Source organism: Sitodiplosis mosellana, unplaced genomic scaffold, assembly GCF_009176505.1.
Source record: "Sitodiplosis mosellana isolate CC-2019 unplaced genomic scaffold, AAFC_SMos_1.0 Smas_scaffold_6166, whole genome shotgun sequence".
In the NCBI taxonomy this organism is placed as follows: domain Eukaryota; kingdom Metazoa; phylum Arthropoda; class Insecta; order Diptera; family Cecidomyiidae; genus Sitodiplosis; species Sitodiplosis mosellana.
This window is the reverse complement of record NW_022601407.1, coordinates 4,464,168-4,479,397: the sequence shown is the minus strand read 5'-3', so window position 1 is coordinate 4,479,397 and position 15,230 is coordinate 4,464,168. Positions and strand designations below refer to the sequence as shown.

Sequence of the window (15,230 nt, the reverse complement as noted above, 5' to 3'; positions counted from 1 at the left end):
GCAAGCGTGATTCTAGTGATAATAGTGTTATATAAAGTAAAGCCTTCCATTATTGGAACAAAATATCAAAATGCTACGACGATATTTTAGCCCATTCGTTGTCGTTTTCGATCGGTATATTTTATGGATAGATGTGCATTTGGATGTATATAGTGGCGCGCGCGAATTGAAAGAGCAGCAGCGAGCGGCGGTGAGCAGTTTCGTTGCAGGCGCATTATCCACAGTAAAAGCGCACGCGAGATATAATATAAATGTGAGGGAAAAAGAGCAAGAGAGACAGAGAGACAGAGAGAGAGAGAGAGAGAGAGAGAGAGAGATAGAGAGAGAGAGAGACAGAGAGAGAGAGAGAGACAGAGAGAGTTGAAGCGCATTTGATTTCCCATATTATGGGGACAGGTTGACGTCGTTCGAATGTTCGTACTATACTACAGTGTACAGCCAAACGAAATACACAAACCGTCTAAATGCCATTATAATATCTATGTCTATGAATGCACATTGTGTGTGATATGTACATATGGAGCACACACAACACATTCTTTCTTTTTTTCTTTCATTCTCTATATGTTTGAGATACACATCGACATACACAGAGCACAATAGCTGCAATATAGCAGCAGCAGCAGCAGCAACAGCAACCAAAAGACCCTGAAACAACACAAAACCATATATTCCTGCGAACCGTTGGAAAATTCACTGTCGTATTTGTACATTTTTCATATCAATGCAAAATTTTCCTTCGAACCGACCAGTCAGTTCTTCCAAAACAACAAGAGCGATCTCGATGTTGTGCACGCGAGCACGACAGAAGAAAGAAGACGAACGAACGAGCGCCTGACACTGAAAATCCAACCAAAACCAGAAAAAAAACAACCAACCAACCGAACATAACTGAAAATAGTGCAATCCGTATAAATAATATTTTATTCGAAGCAGGCCACTAGCGACGAGAGAAAGAGAGAATAAAAAAATGAACGATTTCTGTATATAATTATTATGTGTTCAAGTTTCTGATATATTTGAAGCGCAATTCAAGCCGAAACCGTGTAAAAACTATATTGCTGCCGCAAATTGACCCGATGTTGACTATTAATCACAAAACACAGTTAATAAACATTAACAGTCTCTCTCTCACTTTCGGTTCAGTGTGAAAATAATTTTTTACTTTTTTTTTATTTGAGTTTATCATATTTTCTTTTCTGTTTCTCATACGACCGCAAAAAAAAATAATTTCAAATTTTATCAGAAAATACGTCGTTGTTGTCAAATCAACTGTACATAGGATCGGGTGAGTTGAACCAAAAAAAAATATCCAGTAGACATTTAAACGAGACAGTACAATTATCCGTAAGCAAATTTTCATATTTTTTATAAAAAAAAAAAAATAATCGAAAATCCATTTAAATCAATTCATAATTAAATGTACCTCAAATTTCATAGCATTATTTTGTTATGAGTCGTTGTCTTTTCGGCATTATGCTAATTTCAGTAAAATATCAGTCAATACTTCATCACATTGTGCAATTTGCGTTCTCATACTAAACTAAATACAATTATATCTAATATACAACGAATGTACATATAGCATATACCAGAGAGAGAAATGACGCACTCACGATCAATTCGTGGAAATAAAAGGACGGAATGTTTCGGAAGAATAATAAATATTGTTTTTGGTTGTTGTTGTTGTTTCTGTCGTTTGTTTTACTTCATCACTTTAAATTGAATTTCAAGTTGTTGGTTGGTTTTATTTCTTCTCTCTGGAAATGTTCAATCGGGTTTTTTTTGTCTCTTCTGAAAATGGTGCAAGATAGAGACGTAGTGGTAAATAAATAGTAGTAATTGTACAATTGAATCAAAACAGGCAAAATAATTGAATTTGAGAGAAGAGACGAAAGCGAAAAAACGAGGCAAAATAATGATTTCAGTTTGACGTGTATGAATGTGTGTGTGTGTGTGTGTGTGTGTGTGTCGATTATAGTGAGTCACACGAGCGAAATTCACTCGACTCGAAAACACAAAAATCGACAAACATGTTTTCGGTCATGAGCAGAAAACGATGATGATGATGATTGAGTCAGAGTCAGAGAGGAAGAGGGTTATTTCACCATATGATGCATTTTTTTCGGGTAAATATTATCGTTTGGAATTTCACTTGAATTCCGGTGTGTCGAATCGAAGTCGCAGTTTTTCGCTGTTTGTTGGCTTAATTGAAATCGCATTCGCACTCGCATATGAAGGGAGAAAGAGAGAGAGAGAGGGGTTGTGTGTTGGCGAATGAAAGATGATATTGTCTTGTTTAGTATTGATGGAAAAAAAAATGCCATCACACACACACACACACGAACATACTCACATATCGTAACTCGTCATGGGCTCAATTTGTTAACTGCGTAACAATAATTTGTACACCTCATATTTATCATTGTGGTTTTTGTTATTGCTTGTGTAATGTATATATGTTTTTTGTTTCTTCATTTTTATTTTGTTTGCAAACTTTGCATTGAAAATTGAGCGACATCTAGAATTTTGAGATAAGCAAGAAAGAGAGAGAGAGAGAGAGAGAGCGAGAAAGCGCGAATATGAGTGCCAATGCGACAGAGATTGCATTCAAATGATAATTAATAATGGAAGTATTGTTTTCATTGATGACTCGTTCGGTTGTGTCAGATGATTCGTTACGGCTTAGATAAAAATGCAAATGGAAAGAAAATTAAAAAAAATGGTATGCCCTTCCTCTGTCCAACCGAGCCGAATGAATCAATAAAGGTGTAAGCGATTCAAATACGTAGCAATTTTCAAGAAAAAAACACATTACATGCACAAAGAGGGAAAGAGAAAGAATCGGAACAAGAAAGAGAGGGAGACAGAGAGTGAAAAGGAAAAAAAACCACGAAAATATTATAAGATTTGTGATACATCTATACAACATCGACATGTTGCAAAAAATCCTCTGATGCGATGGCAATACATACAAGCCTGCACGGCTCACACACAGTGAGGAGCGCGCGCGACATGGTCACAAAAATCGTTTCGCTTCGTTCGGCATTGCTATTGTTGTTGTTATTGTCGACGACAACAACGACAACGACGACGACGACGATGATGATGATGATGGTGGTGTATGCGTGTGTGTCTGTGTGCTATGTGGCTCGTCCGTGTGCATGTGTTTTTCTAGCAAACAACAGGAACTGATTCAAGTTCACTGTCAAGGTCGCTATCAGAGCGCACACGCAGACCCTGCATTGCAGAACACATGAATATATGAAAACGAACACAAATTATATATTTTTCTCGATTGTGTTCAACACATTCGTGCGCTCGCTCGCTCTCACTCTAACGCGCGCGCTTCAACATACACTTTGCATATATTTATATATACCCACCTATATATGACGTATATGTATACAATGTGCTTGAATAGTGTCCAAAACACTACGCAATCATCATCTATACACACAGAAGAAGAAGAGAAAAAATAATGGGCAGAAATATTGTGCAGCCAAGAAATCATTTGGAACATAACATTTCTCGGCGCGAAAACGACAAGTTCGGTGGTTCAACAACGAGACGACGACGACGGAGAAACAAAACACGTAGCGGCCGAGCAACGTATAGAGGCGCATTTATTTTGTGGAGTCTCAAGTTCAATAAATGAAACGTAATAAGCGTTTTACCTCACAAAACCCGAGACCGATATTCAAACACAGCACAAGAATTAACAGAATAAAAACCAAAAAAAAAGAGAAAAGATTAATAATAAGAACACCCAAGCAGCGAAAGAGTGTATAGCAATTCGGTTGATTTTTTTTCGGTTTCATTTGTTTTGTTCAGTTTTAGTCGAAAGCATAAAATTCGATTAAGAAAAGTTTCAAATCGAAATTCGTCTTGCGTGTACAGTCACATAATAATTTATTTATACAGTAATACTGTTGTTGTTATTTTCGTTGCTGCTGCTGCCGTTGCTGCTGTTATTGTTGTTGTTGTTGTTGGTTTTTCATTCGGAGATTCGAGAAAGACAGAGATAGAATGGAAAAAAAAGAAAGAGTGAACGCGAAAAAAACACAACATCAGAGAGAAGAAAAAAAAACTGGCCAGTGTGTCTCTTTCTCCTGTATCGACGACGATTTTTTTTTGTTTGTTTGTGATGTTACACAAATATATACAGAATATATTCCAAACGCACACCACAGCGACGACGACGTTTCAACGTTGTTGTTGTTTCCTTTGTAGATATTTTTACCATATATTCCGAAAAAGTTAGCGGCGTAATATCTAGTTCGCGCATATGCTTACTGAAACATTGGTGCAAAACAACTCGATAAATACGGACTACATTTTCAATTTGGTTCGATTTTTTCTTTCCGTTCGAAAAGAGTGTTATCGTCAAAATGACCGAAAATATTTCAAATAAAATCATTAAATGTTTAAATTCGTTTCCAATTCATGACGCATTTCATTGAAATCGATACAGAGAGAAGAAATATGTGTAAAAAAGCGAGCAATTTGTTTGTTGGTTTTATTTTGTTCAATTGAAAAACAGAAAATGCTTTTCACATCGTTCAAGTTCATTGAAATTGGCTGACACTGTGAATAATTTCGCTCGCATTTGTGTGTGCTTCGTTTTTCCCGATGGTCGCGCGTTTTCCGTGAGCCGCAATGACGGAATTGAAGCAATAGAGACCAGAATGAACGAAATAAAAACGCAGCAACAACAAAACGAACGACGTTCAAGTGGAAGAAACCATTGTTTGTGACGATGCCAAGCAGATGTTAATCTACGCTTAATTTGATCCTCTTCAAAATTCGCTGAAATTTTCTTATTTTGCTAAATAAATCGAATGATTTTCTCGTTGATTGTTGCACGGATGATTTTTTCGGGCACGCGAAAAGCGATTTTTTTTCTATTCAAAATTCTATATCAAATGAAAATTTTCGTTTTTCTTCATTTTTTAAATGGAAAAAAAAATTCGTTTTGATTTTGATGTGATGCATTTTTCGGCAAAATATGTGAACTAGAATGGATGGGTATAGAAAGAAAAATATTTTCATATTGCACCATTTTCAAAAGGGATCAAGAGAAAAAGAGACAGAATTGCGGTGAGGAAATTCGAAATTCAATGGACCCCGTGATGTAAATTCAATCGGACCGTTTTTTTCTGTTGTTATTGTGTTCATTGTTTTTTTTTTGCTGTTGTTGCGGTTTAAAAATATTCCATCAATCAATCATTTCAAGTGTATTTATATTTATGACTCAAATGAATCGGTAAAATACTTGCTCACAGTTATTTTGCATATAACAAGTGTGTCCATCTATACTTAGCTTTACATGAAAGCACCGCGAGCGCGCATCGCTAACGTCGTGTATTCGTTCGGATAAGTTTTTCAAAGTGCTTTTTTTGCATTGAACGATAATTTTTTTTCTGCTGTTGTTTTGATACATCGTCGGAAATAAACATGCCACCGCAAGAGAAGGAAGGAACCATCACAGAATGGGATGGAACGAGGTTGTGAAGGAAACAAAAAAATAACAGAGTTTAACAGTTGTGTAATCCGTTTGTACGTAATCAACACAATCAGAAAAGGACTGGCAGATCCGGAAAAATGAGACGCAGAGAGAAAGAAAATACATGGTGTTTGAATCACTGGGGTACTCCCTGTGGTCGCTGTTTCCCCTGCCAATTAGCACAAGTGAACACAGCTGGTGGTATCTCAGTGGATTGAACACACCATTCGACTTGTGTTTGTGTGAATTTTTCGAATCATCTCTCATTTCTGACCAATATTTTATGATCAAATGTAAGTATTTTGAAAATGGATCCCACCACAAATATCTGCACACCCGATGAATACGGACACAAAAGATTCCACTTCAGTTTCTTTCATATTCTTTGGGTATGTATTAAATCTATTTAGTATCTACTTAATTTACGTTATGTAAATAGAATTTTTTTTTTTTTTTGAAAAAAAAAAGTTAGTTTTAAAATCAAAGAAAATGGCACAATATCGACAGTTGACGAAAGACTACAAACCTAATGTCTTACAATTCAAATATGGAGCAAAAAACAAATGAGGAAACAACCCTTAAACTAAGCTTTTTGTTTGGAAAACCCAACATTTTCGAGAAAAAAAAAATCTGAAATTTTCGAAGAGTTAATTTCGAAACGAACAAAATCAATTTGATTTGAAAGAAAATACTTACGAATTACATGAAAAACTAACCATTTTAAAATGGATACTATGAAACCACTCATTGTAAATAGTCAAAATTGAATTTTAAATTAATAGAATTTATTTTTTTCAAACCTATTTCATCATTGCAAAACCATAATAATAATAAATTAATAATCGATGTTTTCAGTAATTAATCTTGTGAGAATATTCTCGGGCTGAATTCATTGTAATGCGCCAAGCGCATACATCATTTCAATTTCGGCCCCGAATACGATTTTCAAGGGTCAAAAGTTAAAGGTCAAAGTTAGTTACTCATTTATTTATTTTGTTCTTGCTCATGCCCATGTGTAACGATGATTGTGTGTTCAATGTTACGAATCAGGCTTTGCAGTGAAAATGCGATTCGGGTGGAAATTGCTCAAACCCAAATCTCATACGCTTCCACCATATAGGAATAGCAATTACATGACCCACTTACATATTTCTGTATTTCAATTTCTATTCATCTCTCTCGCAACCGAAAACGCCGAAAATGAAACCAAATTGAAGCGAGCAAAAAAATACACATTATTCAGAGATTGACAAAACAGAAGGAAAAAAAACGGGCAGTTCTTCGTTTTAAAATGTTACAAGTCAAATTCCTTCTTCCCAATTTTCTAAAAATAACAACAACCGTATTTTTCAAATACACCGAAATTTTCGCTGAAGTGCGCTCAATGTTCTCAATTGCACACGAATATTTAGTGTGAACGCGAAAAAGCAACGGCAATATGAGGAAAAAAACCACACACACATACATTGGAGTGTATATAGTTCGTTTGACGAAGTTTGATCTAATATCATAATATGCAATTAAAATTGATTTCTCGTTATTTTTGCGCGCGCTTTATTGAAGTGACCGAATGGATTCGTTGTTTTTTTTTCTCTCTCTCGCAGTGTAAAATGATCACATTTATCTTGTACGCCTAAACATCAACCAGTGAGCCGCTCGTTTTTTTATTGCATTTCATTTACGTGTGTGTGTGTGTGTGTGTGTGCTGTTGAACATATGATTCGAGAGTGATGTACAGATTGTACACTAGGGTGTTTCTGCCATCAAATAATCAAGAAATGGTAGTTCTGGATTGAAAGAGTGAACAATTCTGAGTCGATTGCATGTATTTTTACTTTAAAATATTCAAAGATGCCACTTCCCGAGATCAAAACAGAAAATCATAGAATTTTGAGGTTATATTTTTGTTCACTGAAATAAAGCAATATTTTCGACTCATCCACTTTCAATCTCACTGCCATTGGTAAATTCACGATGCAGAATTTCATTTTCATGCATATTTCGTCGAAAAAATCAAGGAAATCGGTGAAATATTACACATTTTCCATCGCATCTTTGACGGCATTTTCGATTGAAGAAATAACACTAATAGAAACTATTTTTTCACCGGAATTCAATCAATGCAGTTAAAACACACGATAAATTATCTGAATTTATCAAAACATTCGATCGAACAAGCGCAGAAAGACCAATTTGGAACAAACGAAAGATGTAAACAAAAGCGAATTGTCATCACGAAATCTGGGCTCATTAGACATTATAAAGGATTGCCAATACACTTGCCCGAATAAATAACAACTAATTCGCACATAGTGATTCGCGCAGTTGTGTTACAGTCTTGTCAAACATCAAAACAAGCCCGAATTTTACGATGACAGCTCGTTTCTGTTTACATTTTTCGTTCGCTCTAAATTGGTCTTTCTGCATTTGTTCGATCGGATGTTTTGATGAATTTAGATAATTTATCGTGTGTTCTAACCGCATTGATTGAATCCTTGTGAAAAAAATAGTTTTATTAGTGTTATTTCTTTCATTGAAAATGCCGTCGAAGATGCGATGGAAAATGTGTAATATTTCACCGATTTCCTTGATTTTTTCGACGAAATATGCATGAAAATGAAATTCTGCATCGTGAATTTACCAATGGCAGTGAGATTGAAAGTGGAAGAGTCGAAAATATTGCTTTATTCCAGTGAACCAAAATATAACCTCAAAATTCTATGATTTTCTGTTTTGATCCCGGGAAGTGGCATCTTTGATTATTTTAAAGTAAAAATACATGCAATCGACTCAAAATGGTTCACTCTTTCAATCCAGAACTACCATTTCTTGATTATTTGATGGCAAAAACACCCTATTGTACACTCATAAGACACCTTGAGACACACAACAAACATCAACATCCCCACAAACAGAATGCACGCACCTCACATCCGTCCGTCCGTTCGTACGTGTGATGCACATTTGGTTAATTAATGCGATTTGATGAACTGAATTAAATCACAGGAATTCAAAACAACACCAACAGCAAATGAACGGGTGCAACCATTAATCCTGTTTGTAATAGCACACCATTTGTTAAAAAATAGTCGATTTTTCACGTGGGCACACAACGTGTGTATCTATCGTTTATCCTTGGGCGCAATAAGATGTGTCGCAATTGTCCTGTATTTCGACGACGTGGCACATGACAATCTCAATCTCTCTCTCTCTTTCTTTCTCTCGTGGTCCCACTTTCAAGAGATTTGGCATGAGCCAATAGCCCACATTGAATTCTTTTCATTTGCTCATCATCATACAGAGAGATAACTAAAGATTTCTTTTCGGTGGCTTTTTTTCAACGTTGTTGACGTTGTTGTCGTTCTCTCACTTCAGTCCAACCGTTGAAACAAAACAACTGCGCACATTTTTTTTTCTGAACCAAACACTTTGTTCGGCTGATTTCAATTGACTTGATTGTGAGAGTAAGCGGTTATGGTGAATATTACGAAAGGAATTTGTTCAACAGCAACCGGGGAAGAAAAAAAAACATATAGTCAACTTCGGTTGTGGGTGCATTCAGTAATCGGAAATATCAAGCAATTTCGTTTTCAACGAAGTGTGTGCAATCAAGCGTTTGAAATATTGCATTAATAATTTGTTCAATCGATTTCGAACGCATTTCTTGCCTCTCTATTTTGCATTGGGAAAAAAAACGCAAAAAAGTTGTAATAGAAAACAGTAGAACTTTTCCCAACGAAATGTTCATACAGAAAAAAGTGAACTTTTCACGGTTTGGTGGAAAAGAAGTGTTTTGAAAGTGAAGAAGCTTACTACCTTCGAGACTAATTCAGAGGTTCTTATGAAAGGTTGAAACGGCTTGAATGGCAACCCTAGAAAATGTAAGAGCAAGAGCATGAGAGACAGAGGGGGAGAGTGAGTGAGAAAGGTAGACAAATGTGGAGAGAGAAGGGGCTACATCTCAGATCTCTATTGTTGTATGAATGACGATTGTTTTTTTTGGCTTGTGTGTGTATAGTGATAATCATACGAATGAATATGAATCGTGGCAAATCAAAGGTTCAGCAGCGCGCTAGCTGTGTGTGTTTTTTTTTTCTTGCACACACTAATCGTGGTCGAAGTAACGACGTTGCATTTCAAGTCATTTTCCCACTGACCAATACACTTTGCAGTGTGTGCCACATGCTTAAACGAAAAAGAAAATGCAGCAACAATATAAGGCAACGCACAATGTTTCACATGCACAATATCGAAACTATATTCCTTCGTGATGATTAAAATATACATTTGTGTATCTTATTTTATAATTGAAATAGAAGAGCGAGAGAGCGATAGAGAAAAAGCAAGAGAATTGGTGATTTTGTTTTTGTATTTGATTTGCGTTGCAACGGTTGATGTGCAAGTGTGGGCTTGAAATGTGTATATGGGTGCTGCTGCTGTTGTTGCTGCTGCACTTGTGTGTTTGAGATGAGTGACGAGCAACTAGCGTTTGAAGCGTGTGAGCGAACAGGGCGAGCGTGTGCGGCAGCAGCAGCAGTGAGATATAGCATTTGGAATACACTGCACATTTGTGTAAAAGTCCGCCAATCTATCCTCTCTCTCGCTCACTGATTTACAGCACATATAGATAGATAGAGCTTGCAACTAATAGTAATTAGTTTGTAGTTTAGTAGGTTTGTGTGGTGTAGTACATTTGGCTCACTCGAAAAAATTTATTTATAAATTTTACTTGTCTCTTTTTTTTTTCATTAAGTTGTTGTTGTTAGTTTTGTTTTTTTTTCTTTTTTTTTCTAAATTTCGATTCGGCGATTTGGTTGTGTGTATGTTTCGACAACTTGTATGTGTGTGTGTGTGTATCCAAATGGGTTCTGGTGTGTTGTCTCTCTAATATTTTTCGATTTAATCTCAGTGCGCGTAGTGCAAGCACTCGAATCTATTCCATCGCAATGGCCATCGAATCGTGTCGTTTCATTCGTACACCGTTTTTTTTCTTCGTTCGCGATCCCCCTCTTTTTTCGCGCACGAAAACCTCAAGTGCCGTTTGCCGTTGGCTGCTGCCTGACTTCGGCCTGACTCGACTGTGTGAGAAATGCAATCCGAGAAATTATTATTGCCTTAATGTTTTGTTCAAAACCACCGACAAGTTCGGTAAGATAGTTTATAGCCGACGACGACGCGCGAGAAAACAATAAAACGCTAAAATAATATCTTCGATGAAATCAATAGCATCTTAATATTATTAAAAAAGAAGAAGTAGTAGTAGTTGAATTTGAGAAGAAAAAAAACGGTACAAGTGCTTAATTTGAGTGTGACACTTAATCGTAGACACAACATCGTTGCATCGCTGTGCTAGCCCTGTGAGAGAGACGACTTTTTTTTTGCTTCATCTTTTCGATGAACTGAATTTTTATTTATTCGTTCAAGTGTACAACATTTTTTTTTTCTTTTTGGTTTTTTGGTTCGTTCGTTTCGCAAAATCGTTCCCATGCAGATTTTCAACCGTGAATTTGGTTTGCGTGTATCGAATTGATTAAATTAAATTAATAATTGCTTTATTTGCCCACATTTCGACTAAAAATATTTTTGGACGTAAAAAGAAGAGGAATCGAGGGGAGAGAGAGAGAGAGAGAGAGAACGCGCGAAATGGAGAGCGAAAATAAACCAAAGGAATTGTGAAATTTTAACACTCCGTCACTTGACACGAAATTTGAACTGGCGAGTGGAAAAGTGTGTTTGTTTGTTTTTTCCTAGGTATATCCAAGAGTCGCGAATCATCGAGCAAATCCAAGAAGAAAACGACTCACCAATCGTAAATTCGTTGAGCCGTTTTGTGTTAAGTGAATTTTTTTTTCTGTTGAAAAGAATCTTATTTATATAATAAATCCATTGAGAGATTATCGCGGCTTCCATTGGCTTAGACCCATGAAAATAAAAATGCTTTCGAGAAATTCTATGAAGTCATTGAAAATGCCATTGATTTCGAGATAATTTTCAGAGAAATTACGATTTCTCTAGTAAAGATTAAATAAAAAAATTATCAATGAATTGAGCTAATTTTGGTATGCAAATATCCTCGCAAGCTAAACGGACATTGAGAGCAGAAAAATAAAACCGAAAACAAAGATTATCTCTCGTACGCATTATACTCTCTCGTACTCATTTCATTGACCAACTGATTCGATTAATGAGAATGGAGGTAAAACCAATGAAAAGCCGGCATTGATAGACTTGTCTTTCACTCAATGGCCAGTCAGCGATTTCAGTTGTACTGAGCCTCAAAGTACATTTCAATTAACAAACTGTCAAACTCATTTTGCGAAATGATCGCGTTGTCGATTCATGTCAAAATGTATGTGTGTGTGTGTGCGGCTTATGTAATTGCAAGAGGCACCAACAGCCTTTTTAAAAAAAAATGTCTCGAAATACTGCCGCGCACATCCGTCTGAAAATGCGTATTTGACAGCCATCACTCACCGAAAAAAAAAACCAAATGAGAAGAGAGAAAGAAAGAGAAGAGAGGAAAAAATTCTTATGATTACAACTATTGTTATGCAGTGTGACATTTGACCTAAATTTGCGCTTGAAAACAATATTCGTTTCACTTTCAAATCGCATGCAAAATCGTCGAAAAATATAAACGCAGTGAACCAACAAACAAACAAACGAAAGAACGAACGAATGAGAAAAAGGCAGAGAGATCCACTTTGCATACATAAATAGCGAACATTATAAATTCTGCATGATAGATCTAATGAAGAATTTGCGGTTGATTGCTGCGCGCACTCCACGCTCAGCGCTCGCGCGCACCCTACAAACGCAACGAGAAGAAAAAAATGTTTTTTTTTCTTCTTTCAAGTCTATGCATTATATGCATAATAAGCGAGACTTTCAAGAATCGATCGGAAGGAAAAGTGAAACACTAGTTCTTGCCATGCAAGCAACGACAATAACGACGACGGTATACAGCCACGCTTTGACCAAAACTAGATCATAATTTTTCAAAACACTCATTTCAGATCGAAATCAAGCCACAACTCAATTTTTCTCTATATCAGAGAGACGGCCGCTTTAATCGCCTTTGAACATATTTGTACAACATTTTGTTGTTGTCATGTGCACAAGATCGCATTCAAGGTGATTGGAGACGTTTGCAAATCATAAAAGTATATTGACGGTATGTCGTCGGAATTAGGGTTGAGCTAAATCGGTGAGGAAAGTGTTTGAGAGTTGGGTGTCACTTTGGCAGGTATCTGGGACTGTATTCATGATAATCGAATGCAAAATTGAGTGAGAAAAGAATAAGAAAAAAACCTTGATATAAATTCCTACACATTCGATGGGTATATATACATCTGAGTGTGTGTGTGTGTGTTGGTTTTGTTGTTGCTAAATTGCATTGCATCATATAAAAATTGGTTGCCACTGCCGAAATAAGAAGCGGATTCTCATTGGGCTGCAAACTCGATTTCTCGGTAATCCAATCGGTAATTTCAAAAAGCTATTTCGATCGACTAATAGTTCTTCGTAACACACCGAAAATCGTCTCGAAGTTCATACCGCTCGCTCACTCTAACCTACGTCGATCAACAAAAAGAGAGCTAAAAAAAGCTCGAAGGCGTGGTGTATATGATCTGTAGGCATGCAATTGGCATAATTTTGCAAATATCTATGTGATCATAGTGAATTTTTTTTTCTGAAGGTAAACATAACTAACTATGCAAACCCATCTATCCACTCAAAAACCTCACTTAAAATGATACTTTGAATTGTATTCGTTGTAGATATTTGTTGGTTATTGTTGTTGGTACTGTTGCCGCTGTGCATACACCTCAACACCATCCAACTGTCATCGCAACCTAAAACGCAATGCTTTCTTATGCAAGACATTTTTTCTTCTTTGACTTTTATACATAGTACACATTGCACATTGCACATTTTGCATTAAATATTTTCAAATCGAATTCCGTTGTTTAGCTATTCAGCTGACTCGAAATAAGAATCACAAACATAATTGACGATGAGTTGTAATTTTTGCAAAACACCAATCGATTTGATTTCATTTTGCTGAAGTGAAATTCTAATGAAAGAAAAATTGGCTCTTTTGCTTCGAAACTAATATAAAACTGCATTGAATGGATGAGAAAAAAAATTAGAGAGGAAATGGATTGGTTAAAATATTCAAAACTTTATTGCGGTAAAAAGTGTTTCGTTGCAGCAAAGAAACTCTCCCTTGTGGAAGGGAAAGAGAGAAAAGCGCAAAAAAGGACTTTAAACGTCCTTGTGAGTAAAAAAAAAAGAGAGCAAAGGGCCGGTTGGCACGTGGACTTTCTACGTCGCCTAACAGCACCAGTTGTGCGGTTGAGCCAAAAAGAATTTCGGATTATGGTGCAAGATACCACGTCGATTGCGCGTGCGTGCATGCGCGTGCAAGCAACCACACTGTGTCGGCTCTCAAGGGGTTCCGTGCTGATGATTTCGTGTGATTCGTATCGAAGAGAAAACGTTTTCATTTGATGCGAGAGATGATGTTTTTCTCCAAAGATGCATTAATCAAACAGTGTTTGATCGTGCTCGCACCCGCTCAATTGCCTTTGCTCGCGTTATTCTATTCATTTCGTGGTTGTTGTTGTTTTATTTTCGTTAATATTTTTCTGTTAGTTTCATTCAAATCAACACACAATTTCAATAATGAACATTAATAGATTTTTTTTTTCGCCTTTGAAAATGGCGCGTTGCATGCGCGCACATACTGCGCAAACAGCGCATGTATAACATTAAAACCATAATTAAATAGGGCGTAAAGTAGTAGTAACATGAATCTAAAAAGAGAGATTCGACCAAAGAATGCATTCAACTTACACGCGCATGCATTCTACGCGAATTAGGTAATGAAAAGCAAAAAAAAAACTCATACACACATCGCCAACAAACACACTACACTCAAGCTCAATAAAATAAAAAAAAAATAATGAAAGAAGAAGAAGAAAAAAACTTTGAATTCTCATTCGACTTTTGTCGAAACGAAAGCCAATGAAAGCAATAAAAAACAATTTCATGAAAGGTCTAAACTTTATCGAGCCTCTCAATTGTAACAGTCACTTTTTATAAACCGTTTTTCTAGCAACAACAACAATACAAATTACAAACTCACAAAAACCACCACTAAAACAAATCAAAAAGCAAGAAGAAATAATAAGACCATATTTTTCTATTTTAAAATTAATTGACCAGAAATTCGTTCGCCAGAATGTTCAACAGTGAGACTTTTTGATCTCCAGATCTTTATATATAAATATAAAATTGATGAATTCACTGAGAAAGCGACACGTACTGAGACACAGAGAGACACATACACAAAGAGAAAAAACCGAAAGACAGAGAGATGCTACAACACATCCATCGACCGAATAAGAAAATTGAAAATATTGTGCCATTTTCCATTGATTAGTTTTGGGGTACGTATCAGAAGTGCGTTTGCATAAGAATCGATATTTGTAAATGCACTATCTGGTACGACACTCCAGAGCAAACATTCTACCTTTTTTTTACGTAATTTTAGTTATACTTTTTTTCTGTAATCTTATGATTTAGTCTTAAGTTCATTCGCATATTAGCTTCATTTTAGTTTGTTTGGTTGAAAAACATATGATGATTTATTTTCATTTTATTTTTCGTATATAAATTTTGAACGAAAAAAAAATAATCGAAAACTACAATTAATTTA

At 36.0% G+C, this 15,230-nt stretch overlaps 1 long non-coding RNA gene across 1 annotated transcript; it reads left to right on the top strand.

Annotated features, from left to right (window-relative positions):
- Positions 1-476: 476 nt before the first annotated feature.
- On the top strand, positions 477-14,685 carry LOC129575368 (uncharacterized). The gene is made up of 2 exons (XR_008688791.1): positions 477-10,863; positions 10,998-14,685. It is a non-coding gene; the product is annotated as an uncharacterized LOC129575368 (long non-coding RNA).
- Positions 14,686-15,230: the final 545 nt, after the last annotated feature.